The sequence below is a fragment of the Anolis sagrei genome, chromosome 2, assembly GCF_037176765.1.
Source record: "Anolis sagrei isolate rAnoSag1 chromosome 2, rAnoSag1.mat, whole genome shotgun sequence".
In the NCBI taxonomy this organism is placed as follows: domain Eukaryota; kingdom Metazoa; phylum Chordata; class Lepidosauria; order Squamata; family Dactyloidae; genus Anolis; species Anolis sagrei.
The window spans coordinates 164385907-164406078 of NC_090022.1; the positions used below are offsets into that span (position 1 = coordinate 164385907).

At 44.9% G+C, this 20172-nt stretch overlaps 1 protein-coding gene and 1 long non-coding RNA gene across 3 annotated transcripts in view; both read left to right on the forward strand.

The window, feature by feature from the left end:
- The first annotated feature begins 1186 nt into the window (after nt 1-1186).
- KANK2 (KN motif and ankyrin repeat domains 2) overlaps nt 1187-20172 on the forward strand; it is a 136133-nt gene continuing 117147 nt past the window's right edge. Inside the window, exons 1-2 of one of the 2 annotated variants that reach the window (XM_060763542.2) lie at nt 1187-1265; nt 1418-1470. The gene's annotated coding sequence lies outside the window, so the exon portion shown is untranslated. The other variant, XM_060763541.2, reaches the window with a different exon arrangement.
- LOC137096090 (uncharacterized) lies at nt 2827-7289 on the forward strand. Its single transcript, XR_010909256.1, has 2 exons — nt 2827-5144; nt 6479-7289. It is a non-coding gene; the product is annotated as an uncharacterized lncRNA (long non-coding RNA).

The window sequence follows — 20172 nt, forward strand, 5'->3', positions numbered from 1 at the left end:
GAACACTTGAAGTGACTGGATTGACCTTGAAGGAGCTGGGGGTGGTGACGGCCGATAGGGAACTCTGGCGTGGCTGGTCCATGAGGTCACGAGGAGTCGGAAACGACTGAAGGAATGAACAACAACAAGAAAGGCCAAGCAGCCTGTTTAGCAAGCCTTGCAAAGGCTGGTTTGTGATTAGTAAATGTGTGATGTATGCAGGGGCGGCTTTGTCCATTACGCGAAGTAAGCGGTCGCAGAACTTTTTTTTTTTTGCCAGGGGCGCAGAGGTGCCTCTGTAAATGCCCCTCAACCACCACTTGAGGAGCGCCCCCTCAGCTCACAACAGCCCTAGCAGTCCGGGGGGAGCCTCGGCTTTCTTGCCTCGCTGCCAGGCGATCTTCTTCCCAAAGGGGCCGGGCCCTTGAGCCTCGCCGAGCCCCTCTCGTTCCTGCTCCACTCGGCCACCGGGTGTGCGAGCAGAGGGGGTGCTCAATCATTCTCCGCGTTCAATCCCTTCCCCATGACTAGCTCCCTTTCCCGATCCCCCAGCGCTCCACCTGCCTCCTCTCCTCTCCTCAATCCGCGGGTGGGCCAAGGGGCGGAGCCACCGCACCTGGCCCGCTTCGGGTGCGGAGGCGTGTCTGAAGACCCCAGTGTGTGCACCAAAAGTTGCCTCTTCTCCTGACTTTCTCTTCAGCCATTGGGACCCAGAGAGAGAGAGAGAGAGAGAGAGAGAGAGCCCCTTCAGCTGGAGTTATCTCCCACCTCCGCTCCCTCCTTTGTTTTTGCGCTACCTCTCTCTCTCTCTCGGTCCCAATGGCTGAGGAGAAAGTCAGGAGGTGACTTTTGGTGCACACGCCGGGGTCTTCAGGCACGCCTCCGGACCCAAAGCGGGCCAGGCAAGGGAGCAAATGTGGCAAGTGTAGTTACTGGGATGTATAGTTCACCTACAATCAAAGAGCATTCTGAACTCCACCAATGATGGAATTGAACCAAACATGGCACACAGAACTCCCACAACGAACAGAAAATATATATCAATGATTGGTTGGGGGGGGGGGCGCCAAAATACTGTTTGCTTACAGTTGAAAATTATCTAGGGCCGCCTCTGGATGTATGTATATCCCGACAGCCTACCAAAAAGGGGGGGGGGGGGGCAGAGAAAGGCGGAGCCTTCCCACCCGCGGCTCCTTGGGCCCCTTTTTCCGAGGGAGGAGAAGTAAGAAGAGGAGGAGGAGGAGGAGTCCGAGCGGATGAGGGGGAAAGGAGAGGACCCAGCCAAGGTACCTCGAAGGGGACACCCCTGGCATCCTTTGCTTCGTCGGGGGACTGAGAAAGAGGAGGAGGAGGAGGAGGAGGAGGATGCCCCTCCCGCTTCCTCCAAACTTGGAGCCTTCCTCTCAAGCGCCTCTCTCTCTTCTTGTCGCCCTTTCAGAGTTTGCCAAGCCAGCCTGGACGGAGGAGAGGAAGCGCCCCTTCGCTTTTGGGGTAAGTCGGGGGGCTTTTTGCCCCTTCCATTCGCCTTGGCAGGAAGGGGACAGAGAGCGGGCACTGGCATCTTCATCCACTCACCCCCCCCCCCCCAAATAAAAACCAGACAAAGCAGCCCCATCCCCTGGACCCCAAAGCGGCCCCGACTCTCTCCGCAGTGAGAGGACTTCCCTTTGAAGCTCAGCTTCTCTCCTTCTTGCTGAAAGAGAAGAGAGGAAAAGGCATAACGGAGAAGGGGGAAGAAGAGAAGGAGGGGGAGAAGCCACATCTGGATTATCCCCAGCTTTTGCTTCGTCGTCCTTTGGGTTTGTTTTTCTTTCAGAGAGGCCCCCGTTGCGGTCACTTCCAGCTGTTTCTCTTTAGGAGTCGGGCACCAAAGAATTGTCTTCCTTCCTTCCTTCCTTCCTTCCTTCCTTCCTTCCTTCCTTCCTTCTTTCCTTCCTTCCTTCTTCCCCCCTCCCTCCCTCCCTCCCTCTTTCTTTCCTTCCTTCCTTCTTTTCTCTCTCTTTCTTTCCTTTCTTCCTTCCTTCCTCTCTCTCTCTCTTCCTTCCTTCCTCTCTGTCTCTCTTTCCTTCCTTTCTTCCTCTCTTTCTCTCTTCCTTCCTCTCTCTCTTCCTTCCTTTCTCTCTCTCTTTCTATCTATCCTTCCTCTCTCTCTCTCTTCCTTCCTTCCTTCCTCTCTCTTTTTCTTTCTTTCTTTCCTTCCTTCCTTCCTCTCTTTCTCTCTCTCTCTCTTCCTTCCTTCCCTCCTCTCTTTCTCTCTCTTTTCCTTCCTTCCTTCCTTCTTTCTCTCTCTCTCTTTCTTTCTTTCCTCTCTCTCTTCCTTCCTTCCTTCCTTCCTTCCTTCTTCTTCTCTCTCTTCCTTCCTTCCTTCCTTCCTTCCTTCCTTCCTTCCTTCCTTCCTTATTCCTTCCTCTCTTTCTCTCTCTCTTCCTTCCTTCTTTCTCTCTTTTTCCTTCCATCCTTCCTTCCTTCCTTCCTCTCTTTCGTTCTCTCTCTCTTTCTTCCTTCCTTCTTCTCTCCTTCCTTCCTTCCTTCCTCTCTTTCGTTCTCTCTCTCTTTCTTCCTTCCTTCTTCTCTCCTTCCTTCCTTCCTTCCTTCCTTCCTCTCTCTCCCCCGCTCTCCCTTCCATCCTTCCTTCCTCTCTTTCTCTCTCTCTTTCTTCTTTCCTTCTTCTTCTCTCTCTCTCTCTCTCTCTTTTCCTTCCTTCCTTCCTTCCTTCCTTCCTTCCTCTCTCTCTCCCTTCCTTCCTTCCTTCCTTCCTTCCTTCCTTCCTTCCTTCCTTCCTTCCTTCCTTCCTTCCTTCCTCTCTCTCTCTCCCTTCCTTCTTTCTTTCTTTCTTTCTTTCTTTCTTTCTTTCTTTCTTTCTTTCTTTCTCTCTCTCTCTCTCTCTCTCTCTCCCCCTTTCCCCACAGCCCTGCCCGATTGTGGTTGGCAAGCACTTTGCTTTGGGGAGCTTGGGACCTGGAGAAGGGGTTGGTCTTGGATTGCCAGCCCACAAGAAACAACGGGGCGGCGGGGGGGGGGGTGTGGACACACATCTTTTTGAGGCTGGAGCTTGACCAGAGGAATGGCAGGAGAAGGAGGGAAAAAAGTCAAGGCCTGTCAGGTTTGGGAAGGAGGAGAGGGGAAGGCTGTGGGGTCCCCTTGAAAGAGCCAGATGGGACCAAAAGGGGAGGTAGGGGAAGAGAGAGAGAGAAGGAAAGAGGGGAGGGGAACCTAATTGGGAACATCTGGGCAGCTCTCTTGGAAGGAAAAAAAGGAAAGCTGCTCCCTGTCCCATTTCCAGCAACAGATCAAGCGATTGGCATTCAGAGCTGTTCAAAGCACCAACTGCCAGAGTGAAGGGAGAGGAGGGCAGAAGACAGTTCTGCCTTGTCTCCTGTGCTAATCTAATAACATAATATAATGTAATATATTGTATATACATATACTATTTATAATATTACTAGCCATCCCCTGCCACACGTTGCTGTGGCCCAGTCTGGTGATCTGGAAAATAAAGTAATTAGAAAGTATTGCTTTCTAATATATGTAATTTCTTTATGCTTGTGGGTAAACAGTATTTCTTGTTGTTTCTTTCTCAGTGTTGATGTGGAGATTGTTTAGTTTGCCTACTCTGGAACATGCAACATAGAATTGTCCTTCTTTAGGGGTCCCTTTCTAATTACTTTATTACTCTGGCGCATAGCAAGATTCATCAGTTTTTGAGAGTTGCACAAGTAGGGCAAATCTAGGATACTATATCTGTGTGTGTGTGAATCATATCTATCTATCTATCTCTATGGCTGGATGGCTCTTTGTCAGGAGGGCTCTGATTCCATTTTCTGTCAGAGTTTTATGTTATGTAGATCATTTCTTAAGTGAAAAATGGATAAGTGGTTGCAGGAATCATGTCCAGTCATTGTATGACCAGCACCTGTGAGAGCTTAGCTACTACAAATTGAGAGAAGAAACAGAGTAGAGGAGTGACGAGAGTGGAGTAGAGTGAAGAGAAGAGAGAAGAGTATGAGCAGAGAATGCTGATGCTGGTGATGAGAGCAATAGATTCCTGTAAAAGCTCAAGGAAGGTTTGCTGGATTATTGGGATGGACTGAAACTGTTATTTGTTACTGTGGCATAAACATTTACTTTATTTGAAGAAAGTTTGTCTTCTGTGGATTGCATTATTTTCTCAACGGGGCGCAGCTTCCAAGAAGGTGGTTTGAATGTTTGAATACAACTCCAGCTATAAAGCAGCAACGCCATAGCTGCGACATGGGTTATGGGCCCAGCTGCGCCAGCCGTACCAGCAGTGCCAGCAGTTCCAGCAGCCTTGTCTAGGAGCATTTCTGTAAAGACTGTTTGGTGGTTGTGTTTGTTGAAAGAAAAGATTGGAAGACATGTCTCAGAGCGGGAGTGGTGGTTTGCCACTGGAGAGACTGAATTCTTCCAACTACTCATCGTGGGCAGTGAAGTTAAAGTATTTTCTCATCAGAGAGAACTTATGGGACATAGTTGAGAATCCTCCAGGAGCTGGGGCGAATGCTGCGGAACTAAGAAATGATGAGAAATGTAAAGCAAATATTATTCTCGCTGTGGAAGATAGTCAACTCACATATTTGAGGAATGCTACAACAGCGAAAGAATGCTGGGAGCGTCTGCGGAGTGTGTACCAGTCGGAAACGCCCGGGATTAAAATCATCTTGACGAGACGTCTTTATAATTTAAAGTTAAAAAGGGGAGACAGTGTTTTTGAGCATTTGCAGAAGTTGAGAAATTTATTTGTGGAACTGGAGGACAGGCAAATGACTTTTACTGAGACCCACAAGGCATTTATTTTGTTATCATCATTGGACCAAAGTTGGGATAATTTTGTTTATGCTATGCAAAATGTGCCTGAAGAGGACTTAACCTTGGATTATGTTTCAGCCAGGCTGATTGAACAGGAGAAGCGTTTGGAGTTTGTTAGAGAAACATCAGCTGAGCATGATAAAGGAAAGGACTGTGTTAAAAATGTTGGTGAGAAAACAGCATCTGTGTTTTTTGTAAAAAGATGTTTTGAATGTGAAAGCACCAAACATTTAGCAAGGGACTGTCCACAAAGAAGAAAGAAGAAAGAAGAAGAAAGAAGGCGAGGCTTTCAACAAAGAAAGAGTTTGGACTACTCAAGAGGAGGAGCATACTCAAGTGTAAATACTTTGTGTAAAGTTAAAGGACTGAGCAAGAATATTTGGTTGTTAGATTCTGGTAGTGCTGAGCATTGTGTAAATGATATAGAGTTGTTAAGTGATACTTGTAAATCTAAAATTGAACATGTGATATTGGCTGATGGAACTTTAGCCAAATGCAGCATGCAAGGAACTGCCTTTATCCCAAGTTTGGGAAGAAGTTTTCATGAGGTATTATTAGTTCCAAATTTAGAGTACTGCCTAGTGAGTGCAGCTAGTCTTTGTTTGCAAGGTTATAAAATAAACCTGGATGATAAAGGTTGTGAGGTAGTGAAAGATGATAAACTGTGTGCTAAGGGAAAATTGGTGAACAAAGTTTATGTTTTGAATGATAAGGAAAATGTGTTAAATGTATTTAGGACAGAAAACAAGCCTTTACATCAAGATTGTGTGCACTACATGCATCGTGTACTTGGGCATTGTAGTTTTCCTTATTTACAGAAACTGGCTACAGTTACAGAGTTAAGTTTAAAACAGTGTAACAAATTTTTGGATTGTGCAGTTTGTTCAAGATCTAAGTTGAAAAGGCATCCTATAGCTAAAAAGAGTTTTAAAACTACCAAAAGACCTTTTGAGCTTATACATTTGGATCTGGCAGGACCCTTTTCTCCAAGTGAGGGGGGCACGAAGTACATTTTGGTAATTGTGGATGATTTCACGAGATTTTGTTATTGTATATTGTTGAAATCAAAGCACCAAGTGTTTGGCAAGTTTAGAGAGTGGCTTGCAATGATTGAAAGAAAATTTTCTTGTAAGTTAGGATGCATGAGAACAGACAGAGGTGGTGAATTCATGAGCAATCAGTTTCAACAATGGTTAAGAGAAAAAGGAATTTGTCATGAGAAAACTAATCCCTATTCTCCTGCTGAGAATGGAGTAGCAGAGAGAAAGATAGGAGTATTAAAAGTAATGATGAATAGCATGTTGGATGATGCCAAAGCACCTAGAAAATTGTGGGCTGAAGCCATTTTGACTGCCACGCATGTTATAAATAGGACATGGAGTTCATGTGTAAATGAAACGCCATTTTGTATGTTATACAAAAGAAAGCCAAACCTGAAATATCTGAGAATTTTTGGAAGCTATGCCAATGTCCTAATTCCTAGTCAGTTGCGAAGAAAGGGGCAAAGGAAGTGGCAGAGATTAAGGTTCATTGGATATGAAGAAAAGACCAAGGGATACAGATTCTATGCAGGTTTCAATAAAGTGGTAATATCTAGGAATGCTAATTTTGAAAAACATGCAGGTTGGGAGCATATTCACCAAAATAATGAAGTGTTTGTTGATCATTACAGGAAAGCTCCAAAAGCTACAGAGAAAGGTACTGAAGTATGGTTGCCAGTAGATAACAGGCAAGAAGAAAATAATCAAGAGGTCAATATTGAAAGAGAAGTGAGATCAGTTTCTGAGTCCAATATGCCAGAAATAGCACAAGACCAGGAACAAACTGAGACTTCTGAATTACCTGGTACCAGCAATGAAGCAGCTAGATCCATGACTGGAGTAAAAAGGGAACATCAATCTAGCAGTGATGAAGAAGATAAAAAAGTAGAAATGATTGAAATTCCTAGGAGGTCAAAAAGAACAAATATAGGGGTACCTCCAGATAGGTTCGTGGTGCAAGGTGTTTTTACATAAGAAAAATGGTTTGAGTTTGGTAAAAGAAAAAGAAAATTAAACAGATAATTGTATCCTGTATACCTGTATGTAAAATTATGTAAATGTGATATGATTTGCTGTGTATTAGTAACATTTTGTATTGGGTTTTCCACTTAAGAAAGGAAAGGGGTGTCAGAGTTTTATGTTATGTAGATCATTTCTTAAGTGAAAAATGGATAAGTGGTTGCAGGAATCATGTCCAGTCATTGTATGACCAGCACCTGTGAGAGCTTAGCTACTACAAATTGAGAGAAGAAACAGAGTAGAGGAGTGACGAGAGTGGAGTAGAGTGAAGAGAAGAGAGAAGAGTATGAGCAGAGAATGCTGATGCTGGTGATGAGAGCAATAGATTCCTGTAAAAGCTCAAGGAAGGTTTGCTGGATTATTGGGATGGACTGAAACTGTTATTTGTTACTGTGGCATAAACATTTACTTTATTTGAAGAAAGTTTGTCTTCTGTGGATTGCATTATTTTCTCAACGGGGCGCAGCTTCCAAGAAGGTGGTTTGAATGTTTGAATACAACTCCAGCTATAAAGCAGCAACGCCATAGCTGCGACATTTTCTTGCCCTGGTGAAGAGAGTTGGACTGGATGGCCTTAAGTATTTTCTGTTGGTCATGGGGGTTCTGTATGGGAAATTTGCCCCAATTCTGTCGTTGGTGGGATTCAGAATGCTCTTTGATTGTAGGTGAACTATAAATCCCAGTAACTACAACTCCCAAATGTCCAGGTCTATTTCCCCCAAACTCCACCTGTGTTCATATTTGAGCATATGGAATATTTGTGCCAAGTTTGGTCCAGATCCATCATTGTTTGAGTCCACAGTGCTCTCTGGATGTAGGTGAACTACAACTCCCAAACTCAAAATCAATGCCCACCAAACCCTTCCAGTGTTTTCTGTTAGCCATGGGAGTCCTGTGTGCCACGTTTGGTTCAATTCCATCCTTGATGGGGTTCAGAATGCTCTTTGATTGTAAGTTAACTATAAATCCCAGCAACTACAACTCCCAAATGATAAAATCAATTTTTTGAGTAAAGCACATACACTGGGTTATTAGGTGTATTCTGTCCAAATTTGGTGTCAATTCCCCCAGTGGTTTTTGAGTTCTGTTAATCCCACAAACAAACATTACATTTTTATTTATATAGACTAGTCCAGTAGCTCAGTCTTTTGAAGTTGCCTCTTGTTTGGAATAGGTAAAGGTAAAAGTTTTCCCCTGACATTAAGTCCAGTCATGTCCGATTCTGGAGGTTGGTTTTTTTTTGGGGGGGGGGGGGTTGTCGTGTCAGGAGTGACTCCTGGTGTGAGAGAATTGGCCGTCTGCAAGGAAGTTGCCCAGGGGATGCCTGGATGATTTGATGTTTTTATCATCCTTCTGGGAGGCTTCTCTCATGTCCCCGCATGAGGAGCTGGAGCTGATAGAGGGAGCTCATCTGCCTCTCCCCAGATTCAAACCTGCGACTTATCGGTCTTCAGTCCTGCCGGCACAGGGGTTTAACCCACTGCGCCACCGGGGGCTCCTCTGGGGGTCGAACTACTAGGTTGGCAGAAGCTGGGGCTAACAGTGGGAGCTCACACCGCTTCCCGGATTCGAAGCTGTGACCTTTCGGTTAGCAAGTTTAGTAGCTCAGTGGTTTAACACACTGCACCACTAGGTGCTCCTGGTGACATGTGTCAAATTTTGTTGTCTTTTGACTACCTCCATTTCTAAACCAAAGAGCCGGTGTTGTCCATAGACACCTCCAAGGTCATGTGGCTAGCATGACTGCATGGAGCGCCGTTAAGGCCGTAGCCAGAAAAAAAATTCGGGAGGGGTTGAAATTTTCGGGGGGGGGGGTTGAAATTTTCGTGAGGGGGTGTTGAAATCTGCCTCCTAGCTCACGCTGAAGCAAAGAGCACAGCAGGGGGCAGACCAGCCTTCAATAGCCTGCAGCTCCGCCCTGTCAACCACCTCCACCAAGTCTGGCCTCCTTAATGAGAGCATTCAACACACACACACACCCAACTTGGTTGCTTCACTACATCGGCTATTGCTGCAAGTAATGACAGTGTGAATAAATTGTCAATATTTGCCTGAGATAGTGCTTACAGTTCTGGAGGGACTCTTGATTTTTTGCATCTCATAGACCAGGGGTCCTCAAACTAAGGCCTGGGGGCCGGATACGGCCCTCCAAGGTCATTTTCCCGGCCCTCGCTCAGGGTCAACCTAACTCTGAAACGACTTGAAAGTACACAACAACAACAACAACCCTATCTCATCAGCCAAAAGCAGACCCACACTTCCCATTGAAATACTAATAATTTTATATTTGTTAAAATTGTTCTTCATTTTAATTATTGTATTGTTTTTTGCACTACAAATAAGATATGTGCAGTGTGCATAGGAATTCATTCATTTTTTTTCCAAATTATAATCCGGCCCTCCAACAGTTTGAGGGACTGTGACCTGGCCCTCTGTTTAAAAAGTTTGTGGACCCCTGTCATAGACTTAGCATGGGGATTTGGTTAACCAGTTAAAATTCATGAGTAAACCAGGTTTTTTAAAAAAATCTGAAACATTTCGGGGGGGGGGGGGGGTTGAACCCCTAACCCCCCCCCTCGCTACAGGCCTGAGCGCCGTTACCTTCCTGCCAGAGCGGTACCTATTGATCTACTCACATTTGCATGTTTTCGAACTGCTAGGTTGGCAGAAGCTGGGGCTAACAGTGGGAGCTCACACCGCTTCCCGGATTCGAAGCTGTGACCTTTCGGTTAGCAAGTTTAGTAGCTCAGTGGTTTAACACACTGCACCACTAGGTGCTCCTGGTGCCATGTGTGAAAAGCAAATTTTGTTGTCTTTTGACTACCTCTTAAGTCAGGGGTCCTCAAACTATGGCTTGGGGGCCGGATACGGCCCTCCAAGGTCATTTACCCGGCCCTTGCTTAGGGTCAACCTAAGTCTGAAACGACTTGAAAGCACACAACAACAACAACAACAGCAGCAGTCCTATCCCCGTCGCTAGCAAGCAAGCCCCTCGGGTGCTGGACGGGTGTCTGACCGCTATGGCTGTCTGGATGAGGAAGAACAAGCTGAAGATCAATCCCGACAAGACAGAGGCCATCCTGGTTGATCGTAAACCGGATTGGGGTATAGGGTGGCAACCTGTGCTGGACGGGGTTACACTCCCCCTGAAGTCACAGGTCCGCAGTTTGGGTGTCTTCCTGGACTCATCACTGTTGCTTGAGGCTCAGGCGTCAGCGGTGGCCGGGAGGGCCTTTGCATAATTAAGACTCGTGCACCAACTGCGACCATACCTCGTGAAGGCGGATCTGGCCAGGGTGACACTTCCAGGTTGGACTACTGTAATGCACTCTACGTGGGGCTGCCCTTGAAAACTGCCTGGAAATTTCAATTGGTTCAGCGATCGGCAGCCAGGTTGTTAACTGGTGCTCCTTACAGGGAGAAGTCAACCCTCCTGTTTAAGGAGCTCCATTGGCCGCCTTTCATTTTCCGGTCCCAATTCAAGGTGCAGGTGCTTACCTACAAAGCCCTAAACTGTTTGGGACCCGCCTACCTGCGTGACCGCATCTCTGTGTATGAACCCACACAATCTCTTCGTTCATTGGGAGAGGCCCTGCTCATGATCCCACCGGCATCGCAAGCGCAATTGGTGGGGACGAGGGACAGGGCCTTCTCTGTGGTAGCCCCCCGACTCTGGAACTCTCTCCCCAAGGACATCAGGCTGGCCCCGTTGCTAGCAATCTTTAGGAGGAGCTTGAAAACGTGGTTGTTCCAGTGTGCCTTTCCAGAATAGGAAACTCCTAGCATTATGTTCCAATGCACTTTATCAGAGATCTAGGATATCTGCATGCCCATCCTCCTCCAAAAACACTCCACCTGGTCATGCCCAGCACTTTTACTTTTAATTCTTACATTTGGCCCTGCCATTGTTTTTAATTGTGTCAATGTGTGTTGTCAATGTTATTGCTTTATTTTCTGAGTTATTTTGTTGTCTGTTGTTGCTGTTATTTTTCCTATTGTATTTGGGCTCGGCCTCTTGTAAGCCGCACCGAGTTCTTCGGGAGATGGTAGCGGGGTACAAATAAAGGTTTATTATTATTATTATTATTATTATTATTATTATTATTGTTCATTCGTTCAGTCGTCTCCGACTCTTCGTGACCTCATGGACCAGCCCACGCCAGAGCTCCCTGTCGGCAGTCACCACCCCCAGCTCCTTCAAGGTCAGTCCAGTCACTTCAAGGGTGCCATCCATCCATCTTGTCCTTGGTCGGCCCGTCTTCCTTTTGCCTTCCACTTTCCCCAGCATAATTGTCTTCTCTAGGCTTTGCTGTCTCCTCATGATGTGGCCAAAGTACTTCAGCTTTGTCTCTAGTATCCTTCCCTCCAGTGAGCAGTCGGGCTTTATTTCCTGGAGGATGGACTGGTTGGATCTTCTCGCAGTCCAAGGCACTCTCAGCACTTTCCTCCAACACCACAGCTCAAAAGCATCGATCTTCCTTCGCTCAGCCTTCCCTAAGGTCCAGCTCTCACATCCGTAGGTTACTACAGGGAAGACCATGGCTTTGACTAGGCGGATCTTTGTTGCCAGTCTGATGTCTCTACTCTTTACTATTTTATCGAGATTGGCCATTGCTCTCCTCCCAAGAAGTAAGCGTCTTCTGATTTCCTGGCCACAGTCTGCATCTGCAGTAATCTTTGCGCCTAGAAATACAAAGTCTGTCATGGCCTTATTATTATTATTATTATTATTATTATTATTATTATTATTATCTCATCAGCCAAAAGCAGGCCCACACTTCCCATTGAAATACTAATAAGTTTATATTGTTAAAATTGTTCTTCATTTTAATTATTGTATTGTTTGTAAGTGTCTTTTGCACTACAAATAAGATATGTACAGTGTGCATAGGAATTTATTCATATATATTTTTTTAAAATTATAATCCGGCCCTCCAACAGTTTGAGGTTCTGTGACCTGGCCCTCTGTTTAAAAAGTTTGAGGACCCCTGTCTTAAGTTGAGACACCACCAAAAGGCAGCTGCACAAGGGCTGGCTGGATTCTGAGTGTACAACAGCCTTGCCCTGCCTTGCCTTGGGTTTTATATCTTGGTCACACTTGAGCATGATGGCATGTTAAAAGCATTCAGATGGAATGCCGGGAGCTGGTGTCAAGACAGAAGGCGTATTCTACAGAATCACACATCATAAGGTCATGTTTGGCAAACTAATGCAGAGCTTGGCACCTCTCACAGTATAGCTGACCCTCTATATCAGGGGTCCTCAAACTTTTAAAGCTCACAATCCTTCAGACTGTTGGGGGGCAGTAGTTTGAAAAAAAAACCCTATGCACACTATACATATCTGATTTGTAGAGCAGAAAAAATAACAATACAATGTATTGTCAAAGGCTTTCATGGCCAGAATCACTGGGTTGTTGGAGGTTTTATCGGGCTATATGGCCATGGTCTAGAGGCATTCTCTCCTGACGTTTCACCTCTATCTATGCAAGCATCCTCAGAGGTAGTATTTACAATAAAGAAAAATTTTAAGCAACATAAACTTACCAGTTGCTTAAACGGCGCTCCATGCAGTCATGCCGGCCACATGACCTTGGAGGTGTCTACGGACAACGCTGGCTCTTCGACTTAGAAATGGAGATGAGCACCACACCCCAGAGTCAGACATGACTGGACTTAATGTCAGGGGACTACCTTTACCTTTTTAAAGTTACCAGTAATTCAATGAGAAGCGTGGGCCTGCTTTTAACTGAGAGGAGACATGATAGCCATGTATAAATATGTGAGAGGAAGTCATAGGGAGGAGGGAGCGAGCTTGTTTACCGCTGCCCTGGAGACTAGGAGGCGGAACAATGGCTTCAAACTACAAGAAAGGAGATTCTATCTAATCATTAGGTAGAACTTTCTGACTGTGAGAGCTGTTCAGCAGTGGAACTCTCTGCCTCAGAGTGTGGTGGAGGCTCCTTCTTTGGAGGCTTTTAAACACAGGCTAGATGGCCATCTGTTGGGGTGCTTTGAATGCAGTTTTCCTGCTTCTTGGCAGGGGGTTGGACTGGATGGCCAATGAGGTCTCTTCCAATTCTATGATTCTATGAAAGAGTCAAGTGAATTAAGAAATGAAGTAAAATAATAAATAAGATTGGGTTGGGTTGTTGTAGGTTTTTTTGGGCTATATGGCCATGTTCTATAGGCATTCTCTCCTGACGTTTCGCCTGCATCTATGGCAAGCATCCTCAGAGGTAGTGAGGTCTGTTGGAACTAGGAAAAAGGGTTTATATATCTGTGGAATGACCAGGGTGAGACAAAGGACTCTTGTCTGCTGGAGCTAGGTGTTGTTGGGTTGTTGTAGGTTTTTCGGGATATATGGCCATGTTCTAGAAGCATTCTCTCCTGACGTTTCGCCTGCATCTGTGGCAAGCATAAATAGGATTGCTGTTGTTGTGTGCCTTCATTTCAGACTGAGGGCGACCCTAAGACTAAAGTTTAGGGTGGAGGCTAGGGAAGTGATGTTGGAGGGCCGCATCTGGCCTGCTGGCCATAGCTCTATATCCATGGATTCTGTACCCACAGACTCAACCATTTACAGATTGAAATTGTTTCTTTTTCAATCCAAAAAGCTTTGGATTTGGCCATTTTACATAAGGTACACTGTGTGTACCTTATGTAAAAAAACTTTAACATCCACAGGTTTTGGTAGCCACTGAGAAAGTGGGAGAACCTGGACCTGAATCCCAGTGGATACTAAGGACGCACCGTACATACTTATAACAATACTAGCTGCCCCCTGCCATGCAGTGCTGTGGCCCAGTCTGTTTACATGTGTTTTGTGTGTATATATTTGTGTATATGTGTATATATGTGATTTTGTATATATGTTATTTGTGTGTGTATATATGTGTGCTTGCATATATATATGTGGCTTTGCACATACGTTGTAATGCATTTTTTTAATTTTTTTGGCTTTTTAAGTGTCTTCCACTGTATTTTCCAGTGTTTTTATGAGTGATGGTCACTTGTTGGCCTGTTAGGTGTATTGTGTCCAAATTTGGTGTCAATTCGTCCAGTGGTTTTTGAGTTATGTTAATCCCACAAACGAACATTACATTTTTATTTATACTAGCAGTCCCCTGCCACGCGTTGCTGTGGCCCAGTCTGGTGATCTGGAAAATAAAGTAACGAGAAAGTGTTGGTTTCTAATATATTTAATTTCTTTATGTTTGTGGGTAAACAGCATTTCTTGCTGTGTCTTTGTCAGTGTGGATGCAGAGATTGTCTGGTTTGCCTACTCTGGAACATGCAACATATCATTGTCCTTCTTTAGGGGTTCCTTTCAAAGTTATGATACCATATATGTGTGTGAGAGAGTCATATATATTTCTCTATATCTATGGCTGGATGGCTCTTTGTCAGGAGGGCTTAGATTATGTTTTCTTGCCCTGGAGAAGAGAGTTGGACTGGATGGCCTTAAGAATTTTCTGTTGGTCATGGGGGTTCTGTGTGGGAAGTTCCCCCAACTCTGTTGTTGGTGGGGTTCAGAATGCTCTTTGATTGTAGATGAACTATAAATCCCAGTAACCACAACTCCCACATTTCAAAATCTATTTCCCCCAAACTCCATCTGTGTTCCTATATGGGCATATGGAATATTCATGCCAAGTTTGGTCCAGATCCATCATTGTTTGAGTTCACAGTGCTCTCTGGATGCAACTGAACTACACTCCCAAACTTAAGCTCAATGCCCACTCAAGGTCAGTGCCCATGGGTGTTCTGTGTGCCAAGTTTGGTTCAGTTCAGAATTATCTTTGAATGTAGGTGAACTACAAATCAATCCCCCCCCAACCCGCCCCCCCCCCCCCAGTATTCAAATTTGAGTGTATCAGGTATTTGTGCTAATTTTTTTCCAGTGAATGAAAATAGGTCCTGCAGATCAGATATTTACATTAGGATTTATAGAGGTAGCAAAATTTAGAGTTATGAAGCAGTAACAAAAATAATTTTATGGTTGGGGGTCACCACAACACGAGAAACCGTATTAAGGAAGGTTGAGAAGGTTGAGAAACACTGCTCTAGGCATAGGCGAGGAAGTCTACTGGGATTCGTAAACTGTAACTCCAGAACTCAAGGTCAATGCCCACCAAACCCTTCCAGTATTTTCTGTTGGTTGTGGGAATTCTGTGTGCCAAGTTTGGTTCAATTCCATCATTGGTGGAGTTCAGAATGCTCTTTGATTGTAGGTGAACTATAAATCCCAGCAACTACAACTCCCAAATGACAAAATCCGTTTTTTGAGTGATGGTCACTCATTGGATTATTAGGCATATTCTGTCCAAATTTGGTGTTAATTTGTCCAGTGGTTTTTGAGTTATGATAATTCCACAAACGAACATTACATTTTTATTTATATAGATAGATGATTATACCTTAACTGCCATGGCTTCATCTTATGGAAACCTGAGAACTGCAGTTTGAGAAGGAGTGTTTAGAAATCCCAGCCAGAGAGATCTTTTGATGCTTCTGAGCAAACTACAAACAAAGTTTCTATTGGTAATTAAAGTGCAATCATAGTGCTAGAACTGTGTAGCGTGAAAGGGACCTTGAAGTTGCACCAGAGGCAGCCCTAGGTAATTTTCAATGGTAAGCAAACAGTATTTTGACGCCCCCCCCCCCCCCCCAACCAATCACTGATATATATTTTCTGTTCGTCATGGGAGTTCTGTGTGCGATATTTGGTTCAATTCCATCATTGGTGGAGTTCAGAATGTTCTTTGATTGTAGGTGAACTATACATCCCAGTAACTACAACTCGCATATGTCAAGGTCTATTTTCCCCCAAGAGTGCCTCAAGAGCGCCCCTGGGCAAAATCAACCATACTGCAAATGCTTACTTTGCGTAATGGGTTGAGCCGCCCCTGAGTTGCACACATCGCATTTGTTTGGTCACAGGCCACCTTCTGCATCGATTGGAAGGGCTTTCCTGCAGGAAAAGCTCTAGGAAATTCATGGGGAGGGGGAGAGAGAAGGGAGATTATAAACAGATGTTTCGAACTCTTGCCTGATGGCAGCAGATTTTCAGAAAGCAAAGGGCTCTGCAGTTGGAAGAAGGTGCAAGGCAACCCTAACATCTTTAGCATCTTGATGCCAGGTCACAGTCCCTCAAACTGTTGGAGGGATGGATTATAATTTGGAAAAAAATGAACAAATTCCTATGCACACTGTACATATATTATTTGTAGTACAAAAAAACCCACTTTAAAACAATACAATAATTAAAATGAAGAACAATTTTAACTATTGTAAACTTATTAGTATGTCAATTGGAAATGTTGGCTTGCTTTTGATTGATGAGATAGGATTGTTGTTGTTGTTGTGCTGTCGCACGCTGGGCCTGTGCATAAGACTGTAGACAGGACATAAATTCTGTGTGCCGAACGGGACGCCGAGGCTGCCTCAGATTAAAGGCCCTTGGATTTCCTTAAAACATTGTCTTTAGATTGCTTAAAGGTTCAACAAAGTTCTTTATTAATGAAAACAAACAGGTACTCTTAACAGTCTATTGGCTCTCTCTCAGTCTTGTCCACAGGGAACAGGCACTATCGTCATAACTGTAACTAATGGGGAAATCCTTAACTTCTAATCTGGGCAGTCTGTCTTTGCCTCTGTTGACGTGGAGCCCCTGCACCCGGTACCAACTGCGCCTGGCTTCTGCGAGTGACCCTTACCAAGCAGAGCTTTGTAGACTTCCAGGGGAAAAATAATTCAGGTTTCGGTGATGGCTGGCTGAAGTCCTTCAGCAAAGGAACTGTAGGGCTGTATAACCCCGGCCAAGCTGTAGGCTGTATATCTCCCCAGCCAAGCCGTAGAAGACGAAGCTTTCTACAGGAGCTCTTGGTATTATGTCCTGCATGAAAGGCTTCTCTGTGTGGACTGAACCCAAAATGGCTCCTATTCCCTCTAAAACCCAAAAAGGGGGCGGGCCCAGGGAACCTAACTATAATGGACAGGTGTCTTGTCCTATGATTGCAGCTAAAAGAAGCCACCTATCTGCAGAGTCCCTGAAACTTAGGACTACAACAAACATTCAATGCAAAGCAAACAAAATTGGAGCTCCTGGTACAGTTGTACCTGCACAGTTGTTGTGTGCTTTCAAGTTGTTTCAGGCATAGGTTGACTCTGAGCGAGGGCCGTATTCGGCCCCTGGGCCTTAGTTTGGGGACCCCTGATCCACATTAAGCTCAGTCACTCAGTCAGAACATGTTTCCTTGGTCTGAGAGCTTAACAGTGTTTGTGTGAAAGAATAAAAGTGGGATGACAGAAAAGGCTATAGCAGTTTGCTTCTGCCTGAGCCGACTGGGAAGGACAAGTTTCCATCTTCCCCCTCTGAATTAACTGAGTGCAAGCTACTTTTTGCACTTTAATACTCAGTTTGCAATATTTGAAATAAGCTGAGAATAAAAGAGAAAAGTTATTTATTTCGTCTCAAAAGCATTGCATGAATTAGTATAAAACCGATAAAAATAGAAGGAGTGCAGGCAGCTAAATATCCTTTGACCAAAAATGGGCAATAGCAACAGCATTGTCTTTAGCCTCCAACAACTCTTCCTCTGTACACGAGGCACAGTGGATAAGCATACAGTTGCGGAGTTGTCTGTTCTGCTCCACAGTCACACAAGGTGTGGGATTCTTTTAGGTTGTGCCATTTTGCCAGGTTGTCTTTTGATCTGCCCACTCTGCTTCTGAGTCTGTTCAGGGAATTCCAAGTTGACCATTCTTGGTTTGCCCCTGGAGGAATACCCTCATGGGGGGGCATCCAGTTGGGATTTCCTGGTTTAGCTGCCCAGAGGGATACCCGTGCTGTTGCTGGAGGGACACCAAGAGGAGTGGTAGTTCTCATAAAGTTTTTCCTTGATTTGAGTCTACTGGGAGGAGGCTGGTAGCCATGTAGTGGGTGGCTTTCACAGTGTTCAACCTCATTTCTCTCACATTTAGCAGCAACTTCCCGTCGCACAGCCTGCAAACAGGCTTCTGTGAGGAAAAGGTGTGACTTAATAAATAGCCTGGAGCTCCCAAAATTCAAGAAAGTTTGTACTCTTTTGAGTTGTGTGGTATGTGTCCTTTGTAGAAATAACCTTTCCAGGTTGCAGTTGCATTGTATTGTTTAACAAAGGAGGAAATTTGGGACAGGATGGAAGAGTAGATGGCCTTGGCTTTTGTTCTTGCTCTGTGTTTCCTGCACCAAGTGTTTTGGACTTGCAATTTTGATTCATTAATATTAGCCAGTTTGATTTTAATTAATAGTACAGAATGCTTGGGCACAAGGCACAAAATGCTTTGATCTCCAGGTATGTATGTAGTGGAGGATTTCCAGTATCTCCATGGCAGAGAGTAGCAACTGCAGAGTAGTATTTAGGAGGAGAAACCTGGGCTAGTATGTCTTTGAGGATAATATAGAAAAACTGCTTGTCCAAAGCTAAATCCCCTACCTAAGCTGTCTGATTCCCGTAGTACTGAGCCAGGCTTCTGGGATTTGCCCTGAGATCTAAGAACCAGGTGCAAAATACACATATGTACTTAGAACGAAAGAGTTCAGAATTCAGGAATGTAACCCCCAGTTCAGAGTCAAACTGCTCTTGGGAACATCCTATTACCACTTGAAAAAAATGTCTATGCTTTCTGAAGTATAGTTTAAGGTGGTCAGGGGAAATTGTTGCTATTATAGACCCCTTCCACACAGCTGAATAAAATCCCACATTATCTGCTTTGAACTGTGTGGCAGTGTGGACTCAGATATTCCAGTTCAAAGCAGATATTCTGGGTTATACAGCTGTGTGGAAGGACCCATCAAAGTTTTGGAGATCAAAAATCCACACTAATATACTACAAACTACCTACAAATTAGGCTAAGGATCATGACGTCCCCCTACTAGGCATGCTTAGGTACTGTCGGAATCTTCGTAATTCGGAATAAAGTCGGAAAAATGAACTTTTGGAAGCAATTTTGAAGTTTTAAAGAAAACCGGAAGTCCCTTTGCCCTTCCGAAGCTTCTCTTGCCATTTTTCTTCCGACTCAGGAAGTGAGTCGGAAGTGACTCAGCATTTGGAAGCAAGCAGCTTGCATGCTGGGATGCTTGCCTCCCCTCAAAGAGGGGAGAAGTTTTGGGAAGGGGAGAAGTTTTGGGGAGGGGCGGGGTTTCAGCATGGCAGCCATCACACTATATAAAGGGCAGCACATGGCTCAGAGGCTCATTGTGAGCCCGGGAAGGGAAGGGGAAAGAGAAAGGGATGAGAGGTTGTGAAGGGAGGTTGGAAGAAGAGTGGTTGAAAGAGTAGGGCAAACGGAGAAGAGCTGGGAGCAGGACTGTTGCCTGCTTGCCTTGCAGCCACTTGTGTGTTGTTGCTGCTGCGGGGAAGAAGAGCAGGGCAGCAGAGAACCAGTGCAGGGAGAAGGGCTGCTGTCTGCCTGGCTGGTTGCCTTGCAGCTGCTTGTGTGTTTTTGCTGTTGGGATTTGGGACAGGAGGGCGATGCATGGTGTGAGGGTGCAATTTGTTTCCTCAGTTTGCCTTGCCATTTTCACATATTGCACAATCGCGTCCGCCATTAACAAAGCAATTCGGACATTTCAGAAAGTTCCGAAACTCTTTCGGAAAAATTCAGAATTCAATTCCAAATCGAACCACCAGCGCCTCCTGCATCCAAAATGAGTTTTGAACCATTTTTTTAATCAACCAAGCTGTTGCGACCCAGATCAGGAAACAAGACCATAAGATAACAATCCACCACACTTGACTGTGGGAAAAAAAATCCCTTTTTATTGATGAAAAATGGTTACAAAATAGAGGAAAATGCAAAGTCAAAAAGCCACATGAAACTTCAGCAGTCAGAAATATCTATGAACAAGATCAAAATTCCAAAAGCTACACTGCAAAAACCTGGAACCTGTTAGCATTTCACTAACTGTACTTGGAGCACTAGAAGCCTCTTGGGATGTAGGCCACGGGAAATGGGAAATTTACCAAGGTAATGCCTCAGTCTAAACGATGCCTGATCTAACGAGACAGTCCAGGGAGAGGCACTTAAAACTGAAGAAACTGTTTCGTGACACGCCTCCAGGCTTTGAAGCCTGCGCCTCCTTTTCCCTTAATCTGCTTGACCTTCGCAGACTCTGCGATTCACTCTTGTTTTTCCAAATCTGTCCTTTTCTATCCTCATTAAGGAAGCCAGGTGTTAGCTCCTCTGGAGAGCTATCACCGCTTGGTTCTGAAACATTCTCATCAGGATGTGTAGTTTCACTTTCCAAGCCACTGACCTC